This window comes from Lethenteron reissneri, chromosome 11 (assembly GCF_015708825.2).
Source record: "Lethenteron reissneri isolate LAM-NWPU_2019-01 chromosome 11, ASM1570882v1, whole genome shotgun sequence".
In the NCBI taxonomy this organism is placed as follows: domain Eukaryota; kingdom Metazoa; phylum Chordata; class Hyperoartia; order Petromyzontiformes; family Petromyzontidae; genus Lethenteron; species Lethenteron reissneri.
Window position 1 is genome coordinate 1,949,238 of NC_083789.1, and position 21,954 is coordinate 1,971,191.

At 49.8% G+C, this 21,954-nt stretch overlaps 1 pseudogene; it reads left to right on the forward strand.

Moving 5' to 3' along the window:
• The first annotated feature begins 6,758 nt into the window (after positions 1-6,758).
• On the forward strand, positions 6,759-21,623 carry LOC133341262 (complement component C1q receptor-like; annotated as a pseudogene).
• The last annotated feature ends 331 nt before the right edge of the window (positions 21,624-21,954 follow it).

Sequence of the window (21,954 nt, forward strand, 5' to 3'; positions counted from 1 at the left end):
TGACGGAGGAAGCTCGCCTGGGGCTTTGCCAGGTGGGACCCTAGGGGTAGACGCTGGATCGGGGATGCTGCTACGCGGACGCTCGACTTGACACGATCATTTAATGCCGCTGAAGATTCTACAGATACATTCCACGATAGATTACACATTGCGTGACGACGTGCAGGAGAAAAAAGAGCCACGTTTTAGGAATCTAATTTTTATATTTCACCCACTAATAGAGGAGTCAATCGTTCTGTCGCTCCTGTTCAGTCGCTTTCGTGACATCATTTGGCTCACGACGGGTCTCGGCATTGACCAGACGCTGAACGAAGGAGTCGCTGGTTGAACAGGAAACGTGAGTCCTTGATACGAGGACCTCCTGTGGAGATGATCTATCCAGCAGCCATCAGATAATCCTTTCAAGATGCCCCTGTTGGTCTTCCACTGTGCGAGCGGGAAATTATCTCGGCCAAACTCAAACAGCTCAGGGGGTGTTCCGGCGGACAGCCGATCATTGCCTAAGTAAGTTAATGTTAAATTGCTCCTGCTAGCAAAACGTGTTCCGTATGTCGATGGCTTGGGTATTGCAGCTCCATATCAGTTCGCAAAGAGCAAGGAGGCCACCCGTGACGTCAACGGGGCTAGGGATTGAGTGGGCGTCGACATGCAGAACTGGCTGGTTGTTTTGTATTTGGTCTCGCTGTCCATCGACCTCTCTGTCTACCTCAACAGCCTGTTCAGGATGTCTGAACGAAGAGAAAGACTACACATATGCGTAGCCACTATCTATTCTTTAGTGGGCAAGTGGCACTTACGTGCTCATACTCTTCATCTGTTTGTCATTCATAAAGCACTCGCGATGGGTACAGTACGTATATTATTCCAGTAGTTGAGAAAAAAAACCAATAACACACACGTATAAACACAAGCATAAAAGCACCAAAATATACACGTACATACATGCACGGGTATTAACGTTGTGTGTGCGAGCTTCAGATTTCACCTTCTAATTAAAATTGCTGTCTTTTCAGACGTTTTATAGTATAGAGTTAGGAACAAGACGTCAAACAACCACCATAATGTTACGATACATTCAGCGACGTGGCAGTCCAGTCCGACTCGTACGTTAACCGTGGCAACGATCAACGGCGAATTGTAAAGCGTGACGTCCCCGTTTGTTAACTACCTCGCCTGGTATACAGGAGGTCGTGGGTTCGATCCCAACCATAACGCCTGCTGTAAATTTGGAATTTGCGTGTCTCTCTATCATCATCACGGTTGCGAGATGTTAACTACCTCGCCTGGTATACAGGAGGCCTGGGTTCGATCTCGACCCTGACGCCTGCTGTATATTTGGAGTTTGCGTGTCTCTCTCTCATCATCATCACGGTTGCGAGATGTCAACTACCTCGCCTGGTATACAGGAGGCCGTGGGTTCGATCTCGACCCTGACGCCTGCTGTATATTTGGAGTTTGCGTGTCTCTCTCTCATCATCATCACGGTTGCGAGATGTCAACTACCTCGCCTGGTATACAGGAGGCCGTGGGTTCCATCTCGACCCTGACGCCTGCTGTATATTTGCAATTTGCGTGTCTCTCTCTACCATCATTACGGTTGCGAGATGTCAACTACCTCGCCTGGTATACAGGAGGCCGTGGGTTCCATCTCGACCCTGACGCCTGCTGCTGTATATTTGCAATTTGCGTGTCTCTCTCTATCATCATCACGGTTGCGAGATGTTAACTACCTCGCCTGGTATACAGGAGGTCTGGGTTCCATCTCGACCCTGACGCCTGCTGTAAATATGGAATTTTCGTGTCTCTCTCTCATCATCATCACGGTTGCGAGATGTTAACTACCTCGCTTTGATATACAGGAGGTCTGGGTTCCATCTCGACCCTGACGCCTGCTGCTGTATATTTGGAGTTTGCGTGTCTCTCTCTCTCTCCCCGTGGTCGCGTGGATCTGTCTCCTGGTCCTCCGTTATTTTGACGCCACATTTAGACAAATGCGTTCACGAGAATTTGGCTACTGCTAGAAATGTCCACGATCACGATAATCCGCTTCGTTGAGCGATCACTTGTGTCTGGAGAAGAGCTTTACAACTCAGTGGGCCTTACCTGATCAAATAAAAAAAATGGTTTAGTTTATCTTCTTGGTTCTTTCGGTAAAGTCACGTAGAAGGGAAATAATAAAATAATAAAAATCAAACATAATCTAATAATTCTCACGACGTTTCGGCCACAACGCAAGCAGCCGTCCTCAGGTGAAGAACAGGTCTGTCGGAAAGACAGCGTCTGAATGAGCACCACCAGGCTTTGCAGCGTATATTTAAGCTGGGTTGGAAGGGGAAGAGCGCCTTGACAAAGCAATTTGCATATCAAGAGGAATTTCCCATAAATATGCTAAATTCCTATTGATATGCAAATTCCCCCCCTCCAACCCAGCTTCAATATACGCTGCCAAGCCTGGTGGTGTTCATTCAGACGCTGTCTTTCCGACAGACCTGTTCTTCACCTGAGGACGGCTGCTTGCGTTGTGGCCGAAACGTCGTGAGAATTATTTTATTATGTTTATTTTTATTATTTTATTATTTCCCTTCTACGTGACTTTACCGAAAGAACCAAGAAGAAGAATCCCTGCAGTCACGAAAGCTTTAAATCGAAATGTTTAGTTTATGTCGGGGGGGGGGGGGGGGGTGAGGACTGACGGCGGGATTGAAGTGCATGGGGACTGAATACGACATTAATCCTCCATTTTATTAACATTCTCATCGCCTTACGAGTTCCATCTCGTCTGCGCGCGATGACCGCACGCAGGCACCGGCGCCGCGCATTCCCAGCTCTGGCGAAGAGTGAGCGGTGGCATTGATCAAGTTCAAGCGTGGCACTATGGTCGTGAGGAAAACGGTGCACATCTGGCCATGACCAGCATGCATGTGCATACATTTAGACAGTATTTGGGGGGGGGGAAGCGGCCAATTGGGAGATAGGTGTGTAATTTGATGTGGGACGGCATTTCCCTATATCTATATATATTTTTTTAATTTCTAAGACTGCTCTTTCAGTTGTCATTCCGGCGGTGGGGGAGGGGGGGGGTCATTTATCGCACACCGATTCTGAGATATCGCTGATTGCAAATTAGCTTCGATTAATTCGTGAGTGAAACTGCGTGTAGCACCGGGAGCCCGGGAGAGCGTCACGGGGATGGGATCAATTCCCCCGGTGACTTGCTGCTGTTGTCAGTCTGTAAATTAAACTTTCCTTGACGGGTCAAATACCCTCCTCCATTCTCTCCCATTCCTTCCCTTTCACTCAACTGTTCCTGTTCAGACGTGGCCCTTCGAATTCTTTAATTTCATCTCAGCCATTTAATCCGCCGTCTTCCTCTGCCTCTTTTGTCTCGTCTCAGTAGCCGTCACGTTTGTGTGTCCCCGTGCGCTCTGAGGTTGGCTACGTACGGTGCAAAGGAAGTTCAACATACGTACGTACGAGCGGGCATCATTGGGGGCCACGGAGCCTCCATATTTGGCCTCGCTGGCTCACGGCTCTTTTAGGAGGGCCTAAGCTGTAGATATATTTTAAGAGTTGTGCGGACCCTGCGTCAACAATCGGGTCAGCCGGGCGACTCCTGCGAGACCGCGTCTGGGGGCCCTTGGGGCACTTTGGATCTGGAGGTATTTTTAAAAATGGGGTTTTTTTTGCGGAAGGTCAAAGCAGCCACACGGATTCTGGAAACTTTTGAATGATTTGTAAAACGTGAGCAAAATACTTCAGCGTTCCTATCCCGGCGTTCCTCCAAGAGGATCAGTCGGTAAGTGTGCTCACCTCGGGCAAGCGGCGCTATGCCAGGCTGTCGGGTTCATTGGAGTTGCATTGAAGTGCCTGTGGGAACGTTGCAAGGCTATGCAATGCCCGAGGGATACATGCCGTCGACCGATCGGGCTGGAACAATTTACACTTTGTCGTCGTGGTGGAATTATTCCAAACATTGTAGAGAGCACGGCGAGATGAATGCGTGCTGCCTACAATGCCCCCAGTCTGCTCGTGTTCACCAAGTGACTCGGGATGGAAACGACTTCCTGGCGCTAGAGAACTTTACGGGCGCAACGGGAACTCCCACCGCCCTCCTCCCGACTCGGACCAACATCGTAGCCGTACAGCTCAATTCAAACTCCCCTGTCCAACATGAAGACAAATGTACCTCGATTAAGGGAGGTTACATCTACATATTTCCATCACCGGTGAGAGAGAGAGAGCTTCCCATATATCATAACTTCAACGTGTGATTGAGATTGAAGGGTGCGTGTGAAAAATATAACTCATCAATCGGATTAAACCTCTATTGATTACCGCTCATTAATAAACTCAGGTGCCGGAGGGGACTGACTTTCATCTAATCCCCCCACCCCCCACTGAGATGTTTTATTATTAATTACTCACCCATCATAGCTCCCAGCATCAAAGGCGGGGTGGGGAGTATAGAGATAGAAAGAAACAAACATCTCAGGTTTCACACTGGGAGACTGAACCAAGAGAGAGAGAGAGAGAAAAAAAAACCTTGAACGAAACCAGACAATAGCAGAATGTGCTGGTAATGGAGAACCGACTGAGCGGGTATCAATAGGGCGTAGCGAAGGCACACCAAGCGTCCGTCCGAGTTATGGCAGGTGACGTCCAAACGTGGCGAGCTGGCATGGAAGGGGGCCTCATCAGATCTCAGAAGCTAAGCAAGACCCGAGACTGGAAAGTGCTTCGATGGGTGACTGCCGTGACAATTCAGGGTGGCGTTGGTGCCAGGAAGCTACGCGGTCGGCGGCAGAGGGAAATGCGGTAATACCCGTTGTTGTACCGTACTGTGTTCCCACGTCTATGCTCTCCACCTTCACCAATCCGCACTTCTCAGCTTGGTGAAGTATGCTCAAACAACCGCCACGACGCGCATGGCATGTGGAGGCCCTCCGTCCAAAAGTGGATTGACACCAGTGATGTTCCTGTCCACAAATCGTAATGCATCGTAAAGTTGGGAGTTGTACCCGTTAAACGACAACATTTCCGTGCCGTACGGGCATTGCGAGCTTGTGACGGGCGATGGAGAGAGATGTCCTGGGCTCAGAGATGCGGAGCCCTCGTCCTCGACATCTGCTTGGTTTCCCCTCGGCATTTTCGCCCCTTCCCCCACTCAACTCCCCTCTCCGTCTGGCCGGAACCCCCAACCCAGTTTCGCGTGGGTCTGGCTAACCATACCCCTACCCCCCCCAACTTACCCCACTCACCCCCCCCCCCAGCTGCCTGCCGAGTCTGGCCGCACCACGGGCCAACCTCAACACCGTCCGGAGGTTGGGCAATGCTCCCCTAAGTCACAATCCAGTGCGTGGGTGAGTCGCAACCCTTGACAGTTTTGTGCATCGCTGCATTAAAGCAACGCAATGTGTCTGGTCCACTGTTGATTACTTGAGTGTGTGTGTGTGGTTCAAGTGTTGGACATTACTCGCTCAGATCTATTCATTTGCCATATGCCATTCGTATGGAGTACAATACCGCCTGTACAGTAGTTATATAGGCACGCTACGTTGTTCATGTGCTGTAAAGATGGGCCATTGCCCGTAACGTCGCCTATTATATATAGTTTCTCGTGAAACCACAATTATTGACGATCGCGTTGGGTTTAAATGTATTGTTGCTTGTGCACCACTGCCAACGCAGCATCGCCAAATATTGTATAAACTTTTTTTTGGTAAAAGGGATATTCGCTGTGTTATTGCCCTTTCCGAGCTCTGCATAAAAATGTGGGGGTTCGTGTAGGGGAGTGGGAGTTCGTGCACGAGAGTTCGTGCAGGGGAGTTCGTGCAGGGGAGTTCGTGTAGGGGAGTTCGTGCACGAGAGTTCGTGCACGAGAGTTCGTGTAGGGGAGTTTGTGCACGAGAGTTCGTGCAGGGGAGTTCGTGCAGGAGAGTGGGAGTTCGTGTAGGAGAGTGGGAGTTCGTGTAGGAAAGTTCGTGCAGGGGAGTTCGTGCAGGAGAGTTCGTGCAGGGGAGTTCGTGCAGGAGAGTGGGAGTTCGTTGTAGGAGAGTGGGAGTTCGTGTAGGGGAGTTCGTGCAGGGGAGTTCGTGCAGGAGAGTTCGTGCAGGGGAGTTCGTGCAGGAGAGTGGGAGTTCGTTGTAGGAGAGTGGGAGTTCATGTAGGGGAGTTGGTGTAGGGGAGTTCGTGCAGGAGAGTTGGTGTAGGGGAGTTCGTGCAGGGGAGTTCGTGCAGGGGAGTTCGTGCACGAGAGTTCGTGCAGGGGAGTTCGTACAGGGGAGTTCGTGCACGAGAGTTCGTGCAGGAGAGTTGGTGTAGGGGAGTTCGTGCAGGGGAGTTCGTGTAGGGGAGTTCGTGCAGGGGAGTTCGTGCACGAGAGTTCGTGCAGGGGAGTTCGTACAGGGGAGTTCGTGCAGGGGAGTTCGTGCACGAGAGTTCGTGCAGGGGAGTTCGTACAGGGGAGTTCGTGCACGAGAGTTCGTGCAGGAGAGTTGGTGTAGGGGAGTTTGTGCAGGGGAGTTCGTGTAGGGGAGTTCGTGCAGGGGAGTTCGTGCACGAGAGTTCGTGCAGGGGAGTTCGTACAGGGGAGTTCGTGCACGAGAGTTCGTGCACGAGAGTTGGTGTAGGGGAGTTCGTTGTAGGAGAGTGGGGGTTCGTGCAGGGGAGTGAGAGTTCGTGTAGGGGAGTGGGGGTTCGTTTCTTTTAAAAGTCTGCGACAAAACTCTGCGGGCTGAGCCAATGGGGCCACGGGCGCGCGCCTCGCCTGTGGAGGGCCACGTGACCCACCCCGAGCGTGCCTCTATGTGACGCCGCGTCGAGTCCAGGGCAGCTCAGAGGCGAGTTGGCGCTGAGCGGGGGACTGCTTCTCACTGCAACGGGCTGCTGGTCAGTTGATGGCTTTCGCTCTTTCGAGCGTGTATGATCTGATATTTTTTAATTGAATTTTTTTCTCTTTTTTATTTTAAAATCGATGATGGGGATGTAATTGTGCGCGGGTATCTCGTGGATTTGTAAATGTTTTGGGGGTTTTTGTGACAGATTAGTGCATGTGAAGTTTTTTTGAAAGTTTTCTGTGGAGTTTTTGTTAACTCTCTAGGTGTGGTGAATGCAAGTTTGGGGTACGCGTCTCATTGAGAGTGATTGCTTAAACTTAACGTTACCCTGTTAGGGCGAAGCAGAAACTCACCATCACATATATATTTCAGTACTTAGCGATGTGAGTTTTTGTTACAAGTGTTTTTGTTAAATGTAAACATGTCATGTAAGACATGTCTTAATGTTTATTGCTCCAGTGTCTCAATTGACAACAGTGACGGATGGTTGCGGTTTTTATTTACTTTCGCGTTATCCAACCGACGAAAATTCTGGAGGTTTTTTTCTTCCAAGAGAGCCGTCGTGGTAATTATTTGCTTTAAAATTTCCTGGCAGGAAAAAAAAGCAAAAAAACTCCGTAATCAGTGCAGCATGCACACGTCAGCACACTTCAGCTATAAGCCAGCGAAACTTCTTGGAAGCTTATAAAACGAGATTTGAAGTTTTCGTGACTGCAAGGATCCATAGTTTTTGGTTTCTTCGGTAAAGTCACGTAGGTAAAAAAAAACACCTGAAGACGGACGCTTGTGTTGCGCCCGAAACATCGTGATTTAATTTAATTGTTTTCATTTTAATTTATTTAGTTTTTTACCTACGTGACCTTACCGAAAAAAACAAAAAGTAAAGCTTATAAACCTTTCTTTAAACAAAATGATAATCAAGCTTGATTTGAAGCTTTCGTGACTGCAGGAATCCATACTCTTTGGTTCTTTCGGTAAAGTCACGTAGGTATGAAATCAAATAAATCAGGACGTTTCGATTGCAACACAAGCAATCATCATCAGCAAAAACAATTTTCTTGCTGTGGTTTTCTCACCTGATAATGATTGCTTGTGTTGCAATTGAAACGTCGTGATTTAATTTATTTCATACCTACGTGGCTTTACCGAAAGAACCAAAGAGTATTAAATGATAATCATTGACTCCACTTTGGAAGGTTGTATTGTTGCAATCCAGAGCTTTGCTTGACTCGCCCGGTAAGTCCCTTAAAGCAACTGAGCAAGTTTCTAGAAATCCGAACCATCTCTGTCCAACCAGCAGTGTGAATATTTACAACACAGTCCGGCTATTGTCAGATCACGTGTGGTGGGGTAAAGCGTTGGAAAACTTTGACCGCTTCCTAGACGTTTAGGCAGGATGGAAGAGTAGGCCAAATAATCTCCAGAGGGGCCTCTCCAGAGCTCTGTGTAGTGGAGACCCTTCTGCCAGCAGTGGCATTGCAGGGCTGCACTCTTACAAAGTCTATAGTATATTTCTACAATTTAAATATTGTATTAGTTCCCAAGTAAACCTTTTTGCATCTTGGGGCTGCAGTCAAAAGTCAAAGGGCCAGGTTGTCTTCTTGTCGAGTCTTCATTTTTGTACATCCCGTTTTTATTTTTAGCGAAAAATGTTCCACGTCTCCACCACCACCACCAGCAACAACAACAATGGGGCAAACCGTCTGGGCGATGTGTTTGGGCTGCTTTCTGTCAAGAATGAGAATCTGACCGAGCGTTTACATCAGTTCCAATTAGCGTGCGATGGTGCCCGTCCCCTCTGGGTGGTGCTTGTGCCAGGAAGGGCACCTCGACATTCCTGCGACAGGGGCCTGCCAGATGTTAGGAAGCTCCTGTGCGCTGTGCACCTTTCAATCCAAATTGACAACTGATTTCTTCAGAACTGCTTTTTGTGTTTAGTTCTTTGGCCTTCGGCCATACCTCTGATGAGCACGGTTGGCTGCGCACAGCGACTAAAGAAGTTCAACACACATACATATAAACATATATGTAAGACAAACACATTTAGCAATCTTAGGACGGATGAGGGTCTTGGTTGCCCATTGACCACAACCTTCCAATCGTGAGTCATGCGCTCTGACCACAGACACACCCAGTTGGCTAAGACTCCAAGTAGTTTCGTGGTGGGGACGGGGGTTTGGAAAACATGTTTTTCTGAGCCTTTTGTCAATCCACTGCTGGATGAATGCCTCCCCACGCCGTCTCAGATGGGGTCCGTTGTTTGGTTAAACTCCACCCACGCTGATGTGTGCGGGTGTGTGAAGGGGAGGTCCGTGACCGGTATAAATATCGCTCGCCACTGACGTTAGCCGTGAGCAGAGATTCTAACAGCGGTTGCAGCGTTGACAGCGCAGTGCGCTAACCCACGGCACCGCTGCTCCACCCTCCTACATACGCGGCAAAGCATTCAAACCCCGCTCACTTTAGGTCAACCTGAACGATTATTTCATACGTCCAGCCCTCTACCCTGCATATGGATGTCGCACGCGCACCATTGCCCATTGCAAGACAATGGGTTGCAGGCGTGAACCACCACACTTTGGATTTGTTTGAAAAGCCTATGTCTTCCACTCCATCTTTTATTAATAATAATTAATTTATCCCGTTTGGTATTGGTGCCATTCTTATGGTGGCAAGGCATATCAGGAATGTGCTATGAATTCGCAGACCGGTTTATCGTCTGCCAGGAGGTGGTCGAGGTAATGTGGGAGTAATATTTCATGTTTGGACGGGCACACATGGCCTACTCTCTTTCGAATTATGTCGCCCGCAGTATTAACCAGGGCGGCCGCTGGGCTCGAACCATGAACCTCGCTAAGCAAGCGCTCACCACTCCCTCCCTCACCACCACCAAACTACTCACCACTTCCTCCCTACTCACCACCACCAAACTACTCACCACTCCCTCACCACCACCACGAAACCACTCACCACTCCCTCACCACCACCACTCACCACTAACCACTCTTTCCCTCACCACCACCACTCACCACTCCCTCCCTCACCACCACCACTAAACCAGCCCCTCCCTCCTCACCATCGAACCACTCACCACTCCCTCCCTCACCACCACCACCACACCACTCACCACTCCCTTCCTCACCACCAGCACACCACTCCCTTCCTCACCACCACCACACCACTCCCTCCCTCACCACTACCACACCACTCACCACTCCCTCCCTCACCACCACCACACCACTCACCACTCCCCAAGCAACGCTCACATTCCGCCGCAACCTCAGGCCAGTGTGCATTCATCACTGACAACACTCAAGGCGCAGCGCTCACCAATTCTCTATCACACTCACTCCTCACCAATTCTCTATCACACTCACTGCTCACCAATACTCCATCACACTCACCACTCACCAATTCTCTATCACACTCACTGCTCACCAATACTCCATCACACTCACTGCTCACCAATACTCCATCACACTCACTCCTCACCAATACTCCATCACACTCACTCCTCACCAATTCTCTATCACACTCACCGCTCACCAATTCTCTATCACACTCACTGCTCACCAATACTCCATCACACTCACCGCTCACCAATACTCCATCACACTCACCGCTCACCAATACTCTATCACACTCACTGCTGACCAATTCTCTATCACACTCACTGCTCACCAATACTCCATCACACTCACCACTCACCAATACTCCATCACACTCACCACTCACCAATACTCCATCACACTCACTGCTCACCAATACTCCATCACACTCACTGCTCACCAATACTCCATCACACTCACTCCTCACCAATACTCCATCACACTCACTCCTCACCAATTCTCTATCACACTCACCGCTCACCAATTCTCTATCACACTCACTGCTCACCAATACTCCATCACACTCACCGCTCACCAATACTCCATCACACTCACCGCTCACCAATACTCTATCACACTCACTGCTGACCAATTCTCTATCACACTCACTGCTCACCAATACTCCATCACACTCACCACTCACCAATACTCCATCACACTCACCACTCACCAATACTCCATCACACTCACTCCTGACCAATTCTCTATCACACTCACTCCTCACCAATACTTCATCACACTCACTGCTCACCAATACTCCATCACACTCACCACTCACCAATACTCCATCACACTCACCGCTCACCAATACTCCATCACACTCACTGCTCACCAATATTCCATCACACTCACTGCTCACCAATTCTCTATCACACTCACTGCTCACCAATTCTCTATCACACTCACTGCTCACCAATACTCCATCACACTCACTGCTCACCAATTCTCTATCACACTCACTGCTCACCAATACTCCATCACACTCACCACTCACCAATTCTCTATCACACTCACTGCTCACCAATACTCCATCACACTCACTGCTCACCAATTCTCTATCACACTCACTGCTCACCAATTCTCTATCACACTCACTGCTCACCAATACTCCATCACACTCACCGCTCACCAATACTCCATCACACTCACTGCTCACCAATACTCCATCAAACTCACCGCTCACCAATTCTCTATCACACTCACTGCTCACCAATACTCCATCACACTCACTGCTCACCAATTGTCTATCACACTCACTACTCACCAATTCTCTATCACACTCACTGCTCACCAATACTCCATCACACTCACTCCTCACCAATACTCCATCACACTCACTGATCACCAATTCTCTATCACACCCACCGCTCACCAATACTCCATCACACTCACTGCTCACCAATACTCCATCACACTCACTGCTCACCAATTCTCTATCACACTCACTCCTCACCAATTCTCTATCACACTCACTGCTCACCAATACTCCATCACACTCACTCCTCACCAATACTCCATCACACCCACTGCTCACCAATTCTCTATCACACTCACTGCTCACCAATACTCCATCACACTCACTGCTCACCAATCCTCCATCACACTCACTGCTGACCAATTCTCTATCACACTCACTGCTCACCAATACTCCATCACACTCACTGCTCACCAATCCTCCATCACACTCACTGCTCACCAATCCTCCATCACACTCACTGCTCACCAATCCTCCATCACACTCACTGCTCACCAATCCTCCATCACACTCACTGCTCACCAATCCTCCATCACACTCACTGCTCACCAATTCTCTATCACACTCACTGCTGACCAATACTCCATCGCACTCACTGCTCACCAATTCTCTATCACACTCACTGCTCACCAATACTCCATCACACTCACTGCTCACCAATTCTCTATCACACTCACTCCTCACCAATTCTCTATCACACTCACCGCTCACCAATACTCCATCACACTCACTGCTCACCAATCCTCCATCACACTCACTGCTGACCAATTCTCTATCACACTCACTGCTCACCAATACTCCATCACATTCACTGCTGACCAATACTCCATCACACTCACTGCTCACCAATCCTCCATCACACTCACTGCTGACCAATACTCCATCACACTCACTGCTCACCAATACTCCATCACACTCACCGCTCCCAATACTCCATCACACTCACTGCTCACCAATACTCCATCACACTCACCGCTCACCAATACTCCATCACACTCACCGCTCACCAATACTCCATCACACTCACAACTCACCAATTCTCTATCACACTCACCGCTCACCAATACTCCATCACACTCACCGCTCACCAATACTCCATCACACTCACCGCTCACCAATACTCCATCACACTCACAACTCACCAATTCTCTATCACACTCACCGCTCACCAATACTCCATCACACTCACCGCTCACCAATACTCCATCACACTCACCACTCACCAATACTCCATCACACTCACCGCTCACCAATACTCCATCACACTCACCGCTCACCAATACTCCATCACACTCACTGCTGACCAATTCTCTATCACACTCACCGCTCACCAATACTACATCACACTCAATGAACGCAAGGTCGAGAGGTGATCACGGCCAATACCCTTGGCGCTACACAACCGACGTCTTCAATATTGTGCAGCTGTTGCACATTAGACACCCACCCTCTTCATCACAATCGCCGCTCTTTACGAGTCCCCCCCCCCCCTTCTCGTCGACTGCAGTGCCCCCCTCGCGTTCACCCCCCTCCCCTCCGTCTCGTCGACCGCCGTTTCCCCTCGCCACAGTCCTCCCACGTGAGCTGCTCGGCTGCTTTGCCTGATCCTGCGAATGACTTCCGAGTACCTTCTATATGCACCACGATTCAAAGGCACCCTCTGCATGCACCACTATTCAAAGGCACCCTCTGCATGCACCACTATTCAAATGCATAATCTGCATGCACCACTATTCAAAGGCACCCTCTGTATGCACCACTATTCAAAAACATAATCTGCATGCACCACTGTTCAAAGGCACCCTCTGCATGCACCACTATTCAAAGGCCTCCTCTGTATGCACCACTATTCAAAGGCATCCTCTGTATGCACCACTATTCAAAGGCCTCCTCTGCATGCACCACTATTCAAAGGCACCCTCTGCTCTGCATGCACCACTATTCAAAGGCACCCTCTGCATGCACCACTATTCAAAGGCATAATCTGCATGCACCACTATTCAAAGGCACCCTCTGCATGCACCACTATTCAAAAACATAATCTGCATGCACCACTGTTCAAAGGCACCCTCTGCATGCACCACTATTCAAAGGCATCCTCTGTATGCACCACTATTCAACGGCATCCTCTGTATGCACCACTATTCAAAGGCATCCTCTGCATGCACCACTATTCAAAGGCACCCTCTGTATGCACCACTATTCAAAACCATAATCTGCATGCACCACTATTCAAAGGCCTCCTCTGCATGCACCACTATTCAAAGGCACCCTCTGTATGCACCACCTATTCAAAGACACCCTCTGCTCTGCATGCACCACTATTCAAAGGCACCCTCTGTATGCACCACTATTCAAAGGCACCCTCTGTATGCACCACTATTCAAAGGCACCCTCTCTATGCACCACTATTCAAAGGCACCCTCTGCATGCACCACTATTCAAAGGCACCCTCTGTATGCACCACTATTCAAAGGCACCCTCTGCATGCACCACTATTCAAAGGCCTCCTCTGTATGCACCACTATTCAAAGGCATCCTCTGTATGCACCACTATTCAAAGGCACCCTCTGCATGCACCACTTTTCAAAGGCACCCTCTGTATGCACCACTATTCAAAGGCACCCTTTGCATGCACCACTATTCAAAGGCCTCCTCTGTATGCACCACTATTCAAAGGCATCCTCTGTATGCACCACTATTCAAAGGCACCCTCTGCATGCACCTCTATTCAAAGGCACCCTCTGTATGCTCCACTATTCAAAGGCACCCTCTGCATGCACCACTATTCAAAGGCACCCTCTGTATGCACCACTATTCAAAGGCCTCCTCTGTATGCACCACTATTCAAAGGCATCCTCTGTATGCACCACTATTCAAAGGCCTCCTCTGCTTGCACCACCATTCAAAGGCACCCTCTGCTCTGCATGCACCACTATTCAAAGACATCCTCTGCATGCACCACTATTCAAAGGCACCCTCTGCATGCACCACTATTCAAAGGCCCCTCTGCATGCACCACCATTCAAAGGCACCCTCTGTATGCACCACCACTCAAAGGCCTCCTCTGTATGCACTACTATTCAAAGGCATCCTCTGTATGCACCACTACTCAAAGGCACCCTCTGCATGCACCACTATTCAAAGGCACCCTCTGCATGCACCACTATTCAAAGGCATCCTCTGTATGCACCACCATTCAAAGGCACCCTCTGCATGCACCACCATTCAAAGGCCTCTCCCCTGCAGGACCAGCACCAGAGCGGAGCACGGGGGGGTCCAGCACCACCATTTGGCCCTTAGACCACTCACGATCACCGACTCTGCTGAGCGTGCACCACTGCCATGGTACTCGCCAGAACAGCTGTTACCCCCCACCCACCCAAATCCGAGAGGAGCTGGGGCCACGCCTGATCCGCTGGATCTACCAATATTCAGAGTTGCTTTGTTAAAAGTCCAGCTCTCTGGCTCGTGCCAAGAGCACAGATGTAGTTCCTGCCTCAAACATCTAAATTTGACCTCTCTACTCTTAAAAATGTGGTTCATATAACGGGCATCATATTTCCACATTGCATCGTACGCATTACGTATCTTTTACCTCCCGCTTATAACCATCCAAATTCGTGAAGTACGGTACTACTTCGTAGGCAGTAACTATGCAATCGGCTCGTCGATTACATCCGACCATTCATCATACACGCGTCAAATAAAGCACGTGAAGGATCGATGCTTTTCAATTGATAAATGTTGTCATTGGTCAATGTCGCCCGTTGGTTGCAAGCGTACGGGGCGATGAGCGAGCAGCGATTATTGTTCTTTGACTCAAAAGAAGCGAGAGGTTGGAGCGACATCCAGGGCTCGGCAGCATGCGGCTCCGGAATGGCGCGCGGCTCTGCAAGGAGCCGCTTCGTCGCGTTGTCCGTTCGAGGCCACCGCCGTCTCGTGTTCACCGCCACAATGCATTGTGGGCTCTTGAAAATTGGAAGGGCTTTTTTTGTTACCGAATTCGAATAAAAAGCCTCCGCTTGTTATTTTGGTTGCCCACCTCCCCGGACCAAATGAATATTCACTCGTTCATTCTCGCTCACTCTCAGCCACTCTCTCTCTCTAATTCCCCCTATCACAACAAAGGCGCGCACCCAACAGCAACAACAACACGCTCAATAGATGGGCAAGGGCCTTTTGTTTGGGCCAATTTCGCCAACGATGTTCCGTTGCACTTCTATTGCAAGCACTGTGAGGAGGATCAGGCGTGTTGACCACAGCACCGGTCTCCACAGCTGTCAACCCGTACGGTTTACCCCGCATTCTTGTGCAGGGAAATTCAGTTTTCAGATCCATACGGCGTACAGCCGTTTCAATACGGGCAAAAAATGTTTTTGTCTATGTATTTGTGTTTCTCTCTTGTGATGGGACTTTGTAGGATGAACGTTGAGATTTATAAGGGCACGGGGTGACCAATAAGGTCTGGATTGGTCTGTAACAAGGTAGGGCACTGACAAGTGGTTGACAACTATGACCCCGTATGGTGACGAGTAACTGCCCAAGCACATTTAATCATCATAATTGTCAGTGGCACTGATACGTTTGTTCAATTACATGCGTATAATTAATCATACAGACCCTTTTCATTTCACGTTTCAATAATCCAAAGACACACATAAAGAAACGACGTCACGGTTGTTCGTGGACTCAGCTTCCCAGTTGGCAAGCCGCGAAGCGTTACCAGTGGCCACAGCTTGGTAAACCTGCCTGGGTTGGCATCACATCGCCCCCCCCCCCCCATCTCTCCACGGGAGTGAAGTGACGGAAAATTCCATCCCGCACAACGACGATAAAATGTCGACTCGTGAGCAAAAGTGAAAGAGTTCCGATCCCTACGCCGCCTACTGGCCACTGCCGTGCAAGTGCAGGTGGGGTGAAGGAGCAGCCCCGCAAGTGCTTGCTCACGCCACTGCCGGCGGAACGACCACAGGGCGCTGTGGAGGCGGTGTTCTTCATTGCAAGGCCCGCGGGCCACTTGCGGCCCTTGACGTTGCGGCCCGTGACAATACGCAGATGTGAAATAAAACCCATCATCGTGCTGCTGTTGAACCCCAACAATTGTTTCAAACGTGTGGCGGCCCTCACGCTGGTGATGTCTTATTGGCGAAAGTGCCCCGTCCCCCTGAAATTTCGTGAACAACACTGCTGTAGAGTCACTCTTAGAGAGTATTTGTGATCTTCTTCCACACTTGTCGGTGGCGAGATGTTAACTACCTCGCCTGGTGTACAGGAGGTCGTGGGTTCGATCCCAACCCTGACGCCTGCTGCTGTATATTTGAAATTTGCACGTTCTCCACGTGGTCGCAATGGATTTTTCTCCACCACATTTTTGAAACATGCGTTTACACCATTTGACTGCTCTAAATTGCCACGTGATAAGCCATTTCATTGAGCTATCATTTGTAGGCCAGGGTGCGTCTGAAAAATAGCTATATAGCTTAGTGAGCTTTACCTGGTAAAAACAAAAACATAGTTTATTGCTGCTTTGAAAGAGTTGGAATTATCCACACTTTACCCCACCGCACTTTGGCCCATATTGACTGCTTGGTGGACAGATAGACACTTGGACCATTGTCTGAGCTGCCGCGCCAGGAGGCAGAACCAGCGATCTCTCTAGATTGCAATTCCAGTCTGCTAACCATTACACGACACTCCTGAGACGTCTACACACAGGGCTGTAGCCGCCTTTGGGATGAACAGAAGGCTTGCGGTCGTACGGCTGCAGAGCTGATGACCAGCGTATCACCCTGTTATTCTCCATCTGTAACCTATTTAGAGAACTTAAACGGTTTGTGATAGGTTTCAGGGTTATATTCTTTCTCGTTGGGAATGTTTGCACAACCCACGCCAAGTAGAAAAAAAATCCTTCTCGATTGCAGCGTACAGTATTTTGCGAGGAAGTAACTTTCCTTCTGGCGAACTTTACCGAGTATTTATTTTCTGCTTCCCCATTTCGCGTTCTTGCATCGACACAGCACTTATGCGAGCGTCTGAAGCATCGCTCCGCAAGACGAGTGCATCTCGAAAATAATAACAATAATAAAACATAATCTTCCTCATTTGGTTACTCAATGATCGACTTGATTTCCTTACCAGCCTTCAACTTTTCAAACGCTGAATTTGCTTATGCAGTCCATTCATCTTTGTTCAGTTGGTCTGTAGTGATCAAGTGAAGGAAGTGACCGCATCTGCACAGCGTGGGATGAGCTTTCCATGATAGCCAGCCAAGTCTGTGAATGGCCATAGCTCTTGGCAGAAGGTGCACTATTTTGGAAGATACTTGGCATTTTATCCCCGTCAGCTCATATTGGTCTCTCCCCAACAATATGCATCAGGAGTTGAGTTTCCTTGAATTCTAGCCCTTGCTGTGAGGTCATGTTTAAAACGTGGTTCAAATCGTGCGTAAATCATACCGCGTGCAAAATAATGGTAATGGGAAGTCCCATTCAAAAGAGTCTCAACATCATCTGGTTACAGGCAGCCAGAGCACCAGCTACTCCAAATCGCATTCCCTTAAGCGGCGTTTGGTCGGTCTGCTCAGCTCTAGTTGGTGGAAGTTTTGGTCATTTCCCAAAAACGCAATCGATACATCTTGATCATGGGACCTCTTTTGTCAGTGCCAAAATATGAAAATAGTTTTTTCCCTTTGTATCTGGCAACAGGTGTTAAGTTGTTAAAACACCAAACTGAAACCTTTAACAAGGAATCATGTCTGCGTTAACCACAATACTTGCAAACAAAAAACATACTCTGATAATATATGCATTGTCCTTGAAACTGATTGGTCCACACCAGATACCGCTTTCTTTTGAGCCTCGTCTCAAATGGTGTTAGAACAGAGGACGCCTTTTGGCCAAACCTATTCTGACACATCTTGAGTTTTGCATCAAAATGTATGACCCGGTTTGACTACTGTAGACTGGCACGGAAGCGATTAGAGAAATCTGGCTTTCTCACCAGAACAATGACGCTGGAATAGTTGGAATCAGCTTCCTCTATCTCCCACAAATATCCATTATAACTTGTTTCACCCTGTTTTATTTCCCACTTAACCAAGGTAGGCACCTCCAGATATGGATATGGTCTTATTGGGTTTGGCCGAGTCTCTAAGGTGCATCTCAAGTTCTGCTCCAGTTAATTCTACCAAACTTATATGTGAAGACATCTGGAAATATCTCCAAAAAACGACTCGGCTCTCTACTCTGAGTGGATGACGGGTTGGGATTTCGCTATCAACAACCCTACCATGTTTATTTTGGCACAGAGGGCAGCGTAAGGTTTTCCTCTCATTCGCCATCTTCTGGCACCGCTTCACATTCGCTTACTCAGTTTAACCACGTGGTAGTAGTAGGCTTTAGCGAACAATATTTTCCATAATAAAGGTTTTTCTGGGTTAGATCACGTAAGTATAAATGCGTCCTTAAACCTGCCACCATCCCACATGGTGAATTAGTAAGGTTTGTCACGTAAACAAAACGTGCAAATAATTTACTTCAGCAAAATTGGTGTGTTGGAGAGTAATCCCACAACGTGATTAGCCAGAATTGTGAAGAAGTCTTCTTAAATACACTCTCCTACTGTTAGCTCTTTCTGCCTCGTCCATTTATCTTAATCTATGTATATTTATTCGCTCTTTCTGCCGTGTCCCATGTATATTTATGTATTTACATTTCAATTATGATATATGTATGTTTGGATTTGGTTGGTGTTGTAAACCCACTATGAATCATTTAGGTTGAATCCAAAGTCATGCAAGTTCTGTATCCGTACAAATTTAACAAAGGCCCTCTCCACCACCACTACCACAACGTCTCGTTCTGCTATCTGAGAGCGGCATGAGACGTTCTACTCAAATTGCTCATGTTCGGCCTTGCAGCTGTATGACCACCGTTGCATTTCCACTGCCTCTCAGGTTCTCCTGGTTCATCTAGCAGCTTTCCTTAAACCCATTTCTTAGATCAAATAATGTTGGTAAGTAACATTTACCTCAAACGTTAAATATTATTTAGCTCGAGGTAGGGAACAGATAATCATCCCTGCTATACCGTATTGGTCTAAGTTCTAACTAATTGCATTTTCTGTGAGTCTGTGCCAGCTAATCAAGAATGATTTTGTGTACGTGTGTGTGTGTGTCAGGCTGCCAGTCAAGGTTTCCAGATCCGGGGAATGTTTCTCAAAGTTCAGAAAATCTTCCGTCTGGACTTCCTTTGAAACATAAGCTCGAAGACGGCAAAAGGACGTGAATGGGAAAATATTTCTAACACAATCGCACCAAATTCCTCAGTGAAAAATACAACTGGCTGAGTACTCATAACGATGCGCTCGTGCAGCGAAACGATGCGGTGTAGCGGCACAACTCTGCAACGAAACAACTCGCTCAACAAAACAGCGGCCGGCTTCATAATGCTCGTCGTCATACTATCGCTACTTTCACTTGCATCAGCACAGCAACCCCAAGGCCCACACATCGCTCACTCTCTTTGCTACGGTCAGACCTGCTACTCGCTACACCTGGAAAGGGTCGCGTTCCTCGCAGCGCACAAAGCGTGCCAGGGCCGTGGAGGAATGCTGACGACGATGAAGACAACCGAGGAGACATCTCTTCTGCAGGAGCTGCTCGTCAACTTCCACTCGCATCGGGAGGCCGAGCTTGGCGCCGCGCCCGCCAGAAAGCTGTGGATCGGCCTCCGCCGCAACAGGCGTCAGTGCTACGCGCCCAAAAAGCCACTGCGGGGATTTTACTGGCTCTACCGGGACGAGGAAACGTCCTACTCCAACTGGGCCAAGGAGCCTGGCGGTCCATGCACTGTTGAGAGGTGCGTAACCGCTGGCTACACCCAGGCCGAGATAACCGACGGCAGTCCCAGCCTCAAGTGGGAAGACGGCAACTGCAACGCTCCGGCCATGTTTGTGTGCAAGTACACGTACAGGGGCATGTGCGAGCCATTCCATCTGCACGCAGGCGCCTCCATCACCTACCAGGTGCCCTTCGGAGTCACGGACCAGGACTTCGGCGTGTACCCGGAGGGCAGCACTGGGTCGGTCGCGTGCGCGGGGAGCGACAAGGTCGTTCAGGTTACGTGCGAGCTCGTGGATCAAGAATTTGGTTGGACCGGAGCGTTCTTGGATCCCCCGTGCGAGCTCGACGCCTCCGAGGATTCTGAGGACGACGACGATGCGGAGGAACTGGTGAGCCTGCCGGTTTCATCAGAGGAGGACGCGGAGGACAAGGCAGGCTGCGATGTGGACAACTGGTGGCTGCGAGCACCGGTGCGTCCAGGAGGAGGAGGGGGATGGGGGGGCCCATCGCTGCGAGTGTATCCAGGGCTACCTTCTGGACGACGAGGACGAGCGCAGCTGCGTCGACATCGACGAGTGCGGCGACAGGGGAGCAGCCATGCGAGCAGCAGGTGCATCAACACGGAGGGCAGCTACCACTGTGCGTGCGAGCGCGGCTTCGAGATGCTGGAGGGCCACACCTGCGCCGACATCGACGAGTGCGAGGGCTTCCCATGCGAGCAGTTCTGCGAGAACACGCCAGGGCTCGTACGCGTGCTACTGCGCTGACGGCTTCACCCTGGACGCGAGCAACAAGCGCGACTGCGTGCACTACGACCCGTGCTCGCTCGGCGCGGAGCTGTGCGAGTACGCGTGTAGACTTACGCAGCGGGGCGAACCGGAGTGCTACTGTGGCCCGGGCTACGCACTGCACGAAAACGGCGCCAACTGCACCGACGTGGACGAGTGCGAGTCGAGCCCGTGCGCCCAGGCTTGTTTCAACGCGCCCGGCACTTTCCAGTGCTCGTGCGAGGAAGGCTTCTCGCTGTTGAAAGATGGCGTCGGTTGTGTTCCGAAGGAAGGTTTCGCCATCTTTGCGGCGACGGCTGTAGAAGACGAGGACGAGGCGGAGTTGGCTGCGACAGAGTACGCCGACTCGAACGAGTTGTCGGAGGACGAGAATGAGACGACGGAGCTCGGCCTTACGGAAATGACGCCCCCGGCCGAGTACCCAGATAGGCCTACCCACACGACCGCGTACCCGGTTAGGCCTACCCACACGGCCACGTACCCGGTTAGGCCTAGCCGCAGGTCCGCCTACGTGACTGTGGCTACCGTCACCTCTGAAATTAATGCCGACAAACACACCACAGGTGGCGAGACGTCGACTTGGCCTGCAGTGACGTACGAGCGTGATCGCCGTCCACAGGGGACTGGCTCGGCGCGAGCGACGGAGGAGCGAAACTCGAAGCCCTGGCTTCTCGTGGCTATCATTTTCGCCGGCCTGCTCATCGTCACGGTCACCACGTTCCTGTGCTTCGCGAAGCGTGGCGGCCGTAAGCGTCCCACTCAGAGTGGCCCGGGTTCGGCGCCTACCAGCGCTCAAGCCGAGGTCCCACTCACCAAGACTGAAGGACCCGCCGGTGGGCCG